Source organism: Petaurus breviceps, unplaced genomic scaffold (genome assembly GCF_028583685.1).
Source record: "Petaurus breviceps papuanus isolate PSGF00001 unplaced genomic scaffold, PetGlider_PUasm1.0 140, whole genome shotgun sequence".
NCBI lineage: Eukaryota > Metazoa > Chordata > Mammalia > Diprotodontia > Petauridae > Petaurus > Petaurus breviceps.
The window spans coordinates 18,637,665-18,647,112 of record NW_027185698.1 but is presented as its reverse complement, the minus strand read 5'-3'; positions in this window follow the sequence as shown (position 1 = coordinate 18,647,112).

The window sequence follows — 9,448 nt, the reverse complement described above, 5'->3', positions numbered from 1 at the left end:
GGATTGTGGCAGAGTTGTTAATATTGGGAGAGCAGGAACTTCATTTCTGCCACTGGGCTTTGGAAGAAGGGTTACATATATCAAATAAATACAGGGACTTAGATTTCATTTTAGATTATTTTATTTTCCTTTAGGGAGGTTCTAGAAGCTGGGACAATCTGGATGGAGCAGGGAGGTGTTATGTCCCATGTACAAAATGAGAGAGCCAGTCTGGACGAATTACCAAATATATAACATTTTAGTTTATTCATTCAACAACTATAGAAGAACCTTCTATATGTAAGTCACTGTGTGGGTTACAGAAAACAATGAGAAATGTCTCCTGTCCATAAAGAACTTACAATTTAGTAGGGGAGACAAGAAACTTGTGCAAATAAGTTTCATACAAATTTTGAAATGTGATAAAAGAAATGTAAGAACAAATTACTATAGGAATTTAAATTAGAAAGAGCCCACTTCCAATTTGGAGGAGGCAGGAAGGTAAGGGATCATCATCAAGGGTTCCACTAAAGAAAGTCCATTTGAGTCGGGTCTTAAAGGACAGGTAGGATTTCAGCAGTCAGTAAAATGGAGGGGGAGACTATTCTATGTAACAGTGACTGCTTGCACAAAGCCAAGGAAGCTTGCCCTGATCTTGAAGCTGATGTTAATTAGCCCTGAGAAATAGTTAGAAAAGGTTAAAGAAACCAATTAAGGAGTTCATCCCAGTAAGAAGCCAAAAACAATAAAGCAGAGAATGTCTCAGCACTGGAGTGGTCCAGGTCAAGATTAGCCGTCCTGACAGAGCAGCCTTCCTGACCATCCAACATCTGGGGCAATTGGCCCTTTGTAGGGCGGAAGGAAAATATTTGTTTACCTGCTTGCTCTGCTGGAACAAAGCTAGCAGGGTGGTGTGGGCAAGACAGAGGCTTCAATGATGAGGGGCTGGCCTGCTTGGCCCATCGGCTGTCCTATACTCAAAGGCAGCACAGGCCTTACTTCTGGTAGAAAATCTTTATCGATTTGCACTATCCCAAAGCACAGAGTCTTGTCAGGTCTGAGAATTGATCAAAGGGTGTTCTCTGGCTCTATCTTAATTAAGGAGTGAGAGTAAGAATTAAGAGCTAAGCAATGGTAGGTCTAAAAGTTGCTACTTTTAACAGTGGGGCACTAATGTCTTACACAACTTTCGTGGGTAATTGAGCACATACTTACACAAATCGAGGGGGTACATGGCAATAACCCAAGACGGCAGCCTTCCCTGGGAAGCAGCATTGCAGTGTGCCCTGGAAGCCAGTTGGTGCAGCTCTCTCCTGATGGAGTAAGTGATTGTGGTTAGCAGGGCACCAGCCCTCTTTAACTCCTAGCACAGTACCATAACGAACAATAAACATAGGCAAGCAACTTTAATAAGTGATTTATGAAGCACCTACTGTGTGCTAGACATTATCAGTCACTAGAATGAGAGACAAAAATGAAATAATCCCTGCCCTCGAGGAATTTACATTCTACTTAGGGGTCAACAACATGCACACAGATGAGTAAATTGAAAATAAATACAAAGTACTTTCAAAAGTGAAGGTGGTAAGGTGAGAAAGAACTAACTGGGAAGAAGAGGTAAAGGAAGGAAGAACTTGAGATGAATCTTGAAGACAACCAGGGATCCGAAAGTGAGGAGGGAAGAATATTACAGGTTTGGGAAGCAATCTGTATAAGGTATGAAGTTGGGAGTGGGATGGGGCATAGAATATATAAGGGGGGAGTCAATCCAGAAATATGGGTTGGACCCAGGTCTGCAAAGTGTTTTAGATGAGAAAGAGAGAGAGACAGAGAGAGACGGAAAGACAGAGATAGAGAGAGAGAGTCAGAGACAGACACAGAGAGACACAGAGAGAGACAGAGAGACAGAGACAGAGATAGACAGAGACAGAGAGAGAGAGAGAAAATTTATGTTATCTTTCCTAAAAGGAAAAAAAAAAGCAATAGGGAAACAGTAAAGCTTCTTGAGCAAGAAAGCGACATGGTCATCCCTGTGCTTTAGGATTTGCAATTTGGCCACTATGAAAATGGAATGGATAGAGGAAAGACTGAAGGCTGGGATACCAATTAGGAGGTTATTGCAGTAATTGAATCAAGAGAGATGATTAAGACAATTAGGATGGTTGACATATGAAAAGAGAAAGCATCTATAGAGAAGAATGGTAGAATCAACAGGATTTGGCAATTGTTTAGATATAGAGGATGAGGAATAGGGGATAATTGAGAATGAGAGAGGCTGCAAAGTAGATTATAAGGGTGGTGATGTCCTGGGAAGTTTGGAAGAGACATGGTTTCTGGTGAATATGAGCACAGGATGGTATGGTCAGAGTGATTTCAGAATTACAGAGTATGGAGGTGGAGCACTGGTGGGTGATGACGAGACCAAGGGAATTGGCCATGCCTATGTGTGACTGAGATGGAGCAAAAGTACAGGCCATAGGAGTTGAGGAGTTTGAAGAAATGAGAAATCAGAGTGCTTAAGGACACCCACTAGTATAATAAAACTCCCTAATATAAGAGCAGGAGTGAGGATAAAGATTATAAGACAGATACTGAAAGGGTTTGATGTACAGACCAGTCCATGGCTGCAATTAGGACCTAGATGGGGTGATATATCCAGATTGAGCAAATCTCAAAGGAGGAGAGGCTACTAAGTGTCGGTGGTAGAAGGAGGATCTGGAAATAACAGAGAAGATCAAGGAAAAGGGAGGAGGCTATGCTTTCTCTTGGCCCAATGCTTTAGTGAGCCTGAGAGAAAGTGAATAGAGTTCTATGCTGCATCCTTTGGGGTGGGTGGGGGTGAGGGACAAGGTTTTCTAGAATGTAAAGAAGGAAGGAAAGAATTTGAAATGAAGAGGTATCTAAAGTGTGGTTTGTTAACAATAGAGGAGGTCACAATGGAAGAGGAGGTATGATAGGGAGGCATGATAGGGACTCAGAAATGGATGGGGATCTAGGAGAAGGAAGTGAAAGCAGTTTTCACCTGGGCTGCTTTCAACTCTAAATCACAGCAGTTTAGAGAGGAAGGGAAGAAATTATAAACCACAGGATGGTCAGCTGTCACACCTTTCCCAATAGTCACTTTAACTATGCCCTAGGCTCTGGCTCAACAAAGACATCAATTTGATGTTTCTCCCCTAGTTAGGAGAAGGGGAGGGAGGAAAGTCTCTGTCCTCAGGCTAAGCTAGGTAATAAAGTGACTAGAGGATCCTGTTATCTGAACATTCACCAATCATGGAGGGCTAAGGCAACTTATTTAACTTCCCTTGTCAGAAAGAACAGCTCTGATGATGACCCAACTGATATAGCCCGCATCTGGTTCAAGGCTAACTCAATTGTAAATAACTAGTTAGGATACCAGTTAGGAAGTTATTGCAATAATTGAATAGAGATGATTAAGGCAATGAAGATGCTTGACATATGAAAAGAGAGAAAGTGTCTATAGAGAAGAATGGTATTTTGGTAGTAGAATCAACAGAATTGGGTAGATTTTTAAAAATACAATTAAAATTAAATTAAATATAATTTAATAAAATACAATTAAAATACTTTAAAAATGTTAAGGAAGCAATTACTATAAAGTCTTCTTATATGTACCACTCATTTGATCCCCACAAAATCTCAGTGTCAGGTGGGCATTACTAGAGAATGCCATACAATGACATTTGGAAGACACTAGAAGGTGAGTCAGAAGACTTATCTTTGCCAGAGCTCTTTCCTTGGTCAAGCCACTTCACTTCTACCCTTTGGGTCTCCATTTCTTCATCTGTCAAGTGCAGAAGTTGGATGAGATGACCTCTGAGGTCCCTTCCAGCCTGAAACCTATGATGCTATGTAACAAAAAGTATTACTACCACTAGATTACCACAAGTTCCTGCTTTAACCAACCTTTAACTTTAACCATCACTCTGATGAAAGGCAGCTTCTAGAAGGCTCTAAAAAAAGGAAGTACCCCGACATCGTTCAGGTGCCTCTTTCCAATCATGTTTACACTCACTATGCACTACCTAGAAAGAAAGGGTTTGCTAAGCAAACCACTCTCTAAATTATCATAAATTTCAAATTAGCGGAGTCTGGATTAATGAGGTTTTACTGTACTGTGTTCTGTTTCAGCGCCTCTAGCTAAAATGTGCTATTGAGAATTTGGAGGCAGTCCAGAGGACAGCAACTAAAATGATTAAAGGTTTGGCTAATATTCCCAATGAGAGAAGGCTAAAGGAGCTGAGTTTATTTAGCTGAGAGAAGAGAAGGCTGAACAAGAAATTAATAACACTCTTAGAGTACATGAAGGAGCATGTGAGTGACAGGAAGCAGATTTCCCTTATGAGAACAGATGGGGGTAGGGGTGGAAAATGACTAAAATTACATCAGAAGAGTCTTAGGTTAACCTCTTGAAGAAGCTCCTGATGGAATACGGTATGAGAGATTGGGCAGTTGGACAAAGGGAGTTCTAAGAGTGCACACCTCTAGAGATTTTTAAGAAAAAGTGTAGACAGTTTCTTTTTCTCAGGCATTTTGAGGGTAGTCCTACTTGGATGCAGGTGGATAGATTAGATGACCTCTCAAGGTCTCTCCCAGCCTTGTGATTCCATGGTTCTGTGAAAGGTCATTTAGTGGAATTGATTAGAAAGTTAAAATTACACTCCTGGCTCAGTGAATTTGTAATGGAAGAGAGAACGTTTCCCTTCTGAGTGACCAGTTTGAATTTCACCCTGTTGGCAGTGACCCAAAATTATACCACATGGCTTGTGCAGGCAGGCCAGTATAACACAACTATTAAAGTAATAAGCATTTTTGGCATTTTACCGTGTCATTGAAAAAAGTTCCAGGACAAGAGGAGATGCCATGTGGTCAGTAAAATTCTTAACTTCTCTTAGAAGCTCTAGTCCTGGAGTTGTGGGTCCTGATCCTTCTGGGAATAACTGTTTTTGCTTCAAGAACCTAGATATCTAAAGCCTCCCAGAAAAGCCCAGGGTAGACAGAATGAGAATTTGTATGAAAAAGTATCACTGGGACAGCCAGGATGGTTAGAAGTCTTGGAGTTAGGCCATCTACTATCCTTATAATAGGACTCTTAGTTGCCACTGTAGTTTTCTGTAACAAGTCAGGGTCACCTGGAAGAATCACAATGTAGATTATTAACAGAAAACTTTCTGAAGATGTTAGATTGATGCAATATCCAATACCCAAAAATTATTCAGGAAAAGACAAATCATGATTTAAAGTGATAAAAGAGTCTAATGAACAATGAGTATAATCACCATATGGCTTGCTGTTCGAACTATATTTAGATGATTTTGTTCAAATCTGAGTACCATATTTTAAAAAGGAATATCAACAAATTGGGGGATGTCAGGAGGGCAGCTGGCATGATGCAGAGGCTGAAAATCATATTATATCAGACTGGAAGAATTGGGAATATTTATCCTGGGAGAGGAAAGATATGATGGGATGTGATCACTATCTTCCAATATTTGGAAAGCTTTTATGATCTGATGAGATATCAGATTCACTATATCTAATTACAAAAAAATAGTATGAGGACCAATGGGGAAATATTAAAAGGATGAAGATTTGAGTTCTCTGTAAGGCATAACTTTTTTAACAGTTTAAAATTGTCGAAAAGTAGAATGACTCACCCCAGTAAGTAGTCTTCCCTGCTCCTGGAAGCAATGAAGCAGAATAAATACTTGCCAGGAATGTCCTAGAGCAAATTCTAGAATTGAGTGGGAAGTTGGACTGATGATCTGATTACCCTTTCAATTGGAAGATTCTGTGATTATCATTATTTACATGGGTCTATAATCTCATTCAGCAATAGACCCCATTTCACTGGATCCTATCACCATCCTTGCATGCCTTCTCCTATATTATTATTGTCTACATCTTTCCATAAATTCTCCAAAGAACATCAACTCAATATGCTAGAGACCTTCCTTTTGTTCTTTCAATAACACAAGAATACTAATATATCATAATAACGCTAATATATCAGGTTGTCCAACATTATCTTTTGTCTCTCCTTTATGACCCCTCTCCCAAACACCATCTTTTCCTGATCACACTTGCATTCTATGTTCCTTAAGCCATTCCTTGATAATGGGTCTTCATTGACTTTATGCTACTGACTTTAGGCTAAAAGCTACCAGCTTTTCATCACACTTCTGGACATTTGCCATTCTGATTGTTGCTTATAGAATAATGCAATTTTCTAGCAATGTCATTTTCTCCAAAGTTTTGCCATTGTTTCTAAGCCAATTTTGTAATTTTGACATTTGATACTTAGAACCATCATTCATAGCAATAACTTACAGGGGGTGCCCCAAAAGTATTAATAGCATAATAGTTTTAAACTGCACTAAGACTTTTGGTACACCCCATACTTATTCCTGATCTTATGTACTCCATAGTATTGTACTGATGGTTTTATGTTTTGATAATTGACAATGTTTTGGTAAGAAATTTTCTCTCTTCTTTTATAAGACAAATTATGGTATAATCCTATGTGGCTGATAAGATCTTGTTTTGAAAGTCAGAGCACATTTGCACCGTGGGGTGGGGAGAGGAGGGAGAAAAGGGAGGAGGAGAAAATTTGGGACTCAAGAGATTGTGGAATTGAATGTTGTAAACTAAAAGTAAATAAATTTAATGTGGAAAAAAAGAAAGAGTAAATTTGAATGCCAGAGAACTGTTCTATGATGGTTTTTATTGCAAAGTTGCTTAGTTGTGTGGGTGGTGAAGGGGGGGGGGTGGGATGAGGAGCAGGCTTACGTAGATCTTGAAGGACAAGGAATCTCAGTTCAATGTCTTCATTAGAGTAGTATAAAGAATGCTCGCATCAGAGCTCAGAGACTGGGGCTCAAATCCTGTATCTGTCACTGTATATGATTGGCTAAATCATTTCACCTCTCTGGGTGTCTGTTTCCTCATCAGTAAAGAAAAGGGGAAGGAAAAAGCAAGCAGACTGCTGTCAATGGACAATGAACTATTCTAGTTACCTCACCCCACCTTGTGTGAGAAGTACAGTAAGTAACTGCAGATTGTCTTGGCAGGGATAGGTGAAGCAATGGGCTACAATTTGGGGTCTGGGATCCCTGTCAATCTCTTTCAGGCTGCAGGTCCCACCCCTTTCCTCTCTCCCAAGTGTCCCCAACAGGAAACATAACAGGTTAGGAGGCAATGACTACAAAGGTGAAATATTGGAACTTCACAAGAGACTGGGACAGGTTAAAGGGGAAACTATTTCCATTGAAGTAGAGCCTCATATTCACAGTAAATGAACTTTCCAGATTTTCCAGGACAGTTTCCATTTCAAGAAAATCAAATTTAACAAGCATTCAGTTCATTCAACAAATATTGACTAGGTATAAGACACTGTACTAGGCACAGGGGAAAGAATGAAAAAGATGAATAAATGTCAGTATTCTCAAAAGGCTTGCGTTCTACTGATATGAAAGTGTTCTTTTAGCCATGCTTAGATAATAATTAATAATAATAGAAAAACTATCTGTGAAATCAGGTGTCCTGATTTTTGGCACAGAAAATGAAATCAGTTTATTGATTTTGCCTCTCATCTGCAATAAGGGAAGTTGGGAGGGAAGTAGGCAAAGTTTGCCTATGTTACCCCCCTCACTTGCCCTTCCTCCATACTTCCAAAGCACCCACGTTAACCTCTAGTATCTAATATTCTCCTGTGGCTTAAGGCTTCTCCTTTATGAGAGGAAACCAATCTGACAAACTAAGACAAGCTAGCTCACACTAAATCGCTATTGCTAAATGCTTTCCCTTTCCAGGGATGTCAGCAGTTTGGAAAAGAATCATGAGGAGAGCGTAATATTTAACACACAAAGAAATGAGTCTCTAAATAGTGATATTTTAAGCACTATGGTTGCTGAGTGAGAATCATACTTTTTTTGACTGAGGAGGAAATGTGGAGAGAGCCTTCTTGGTGACTCTCAAATGAATTTCAAAGGCCTTGGTCAGCAAGCCTTTTAACTTTCACCTCAGTCACATCATGGATAAAAAAAAAAAGCATCGTTCTAAATGATCTATGAGGGCTCATCTAGGTCTAAACGTATAATTCTACTGCATGGAGGACCACTTCGACCATACTTAGGGCTTGTCATGTAGACACCTCTTCCACTGAATCTAGCAGCAGAGATACAACTTTTTTCCCATATATCAACCTTCCCATGCCTCTGAGGACTAGTCATGCAAACAGTAAAACAGCCATCTTCCAACTGAACTTATGAGCTAATCTAAGGTCTCCCCAGTCTTGCATAGTCATCCACACCACACCAGGAGGTTTTATAATTGAGAAATGCCAGGAAATAAGTCCCAACAATGCTAAAAGAACATTAGCTCTAAATGATCACGGCAGAAATGAAGAAATCTCAAAAGTTCAATGTGTGGATGTTTATCTTAGCAGATACCAGTCAATAGTTATCTGTATCTACCTACTGAGCTAGCTAATGTTTAATTTGAGTAACCTTGTGCAAAGGCCTGTGAAAGGGCCAGATCAAACAATAGAGGCAAAGCAAAAGATAAGGGGAAAGTGTGAAAGGGTTAGTAAAGGAAAGTGCTGGGGATTTAATCTATCTAGCTAAACAAGCAGGGGTCTGCTGGGTTGAATAGAAAGAGCCCATAAGAAGGGCAGGACAGCTCCAGATCATAATTGTGATCTTTATGATGTTGGGTTCTGATTTTAATTAGGACTCCAACTCCTACCAATCCCCACAACCAATAACACCTTCCTTTTAAAGCATTCTATTAGGTAGTAGTCATGAGGGAATCACATGACTTCTGCCTCACAGCATAAGATTGTTCAATATGCACTTTGGTAATGTAGGAAATTATTTTCCACTTCATCCCCAATTCTTAATTCACCAAGAGAAACACACACACACACACACACAAATAGATTTTATCCAACCCAGAGCGTAATTACACTGAAACATCAATTCAGTAAATAACTATAAAGGGTCTTTTATGTGTGCAGAGTGTTATATGGACTCAGTAGGAGAAACTTAGTTTATATGACACCCAGGTCCTGCCCTCATAGAACTTCCAATCTAATTTATTTTATTTTATTATCCTCCATTTACAGCTAAGAAAACTGAGGTTCAGGGGAGGTTAAGGGACTTATTCAGATCACACAGCAAATTTAAGAAGCAGGCTTGGATCTTGGCCTTCCTTTTTACAAATCTAGCAGACTATCCACTGTACCACATAATCTCTCCAGGGTCATAACCAGAAGTGGACAGTCAGTGTTGCCTGGTTTCTAGATAATAGGTATTTTTTTCCGTTATATCCCACTCCACTCCATCATCACTTCCATGAGCCTCTTACATTTTTATGTTGCTTTTTATTAATTTGTTAGTACAAAAATTCCTATGCAAGACCTTGTTTTAAAAGCACTGAAACATTTAAA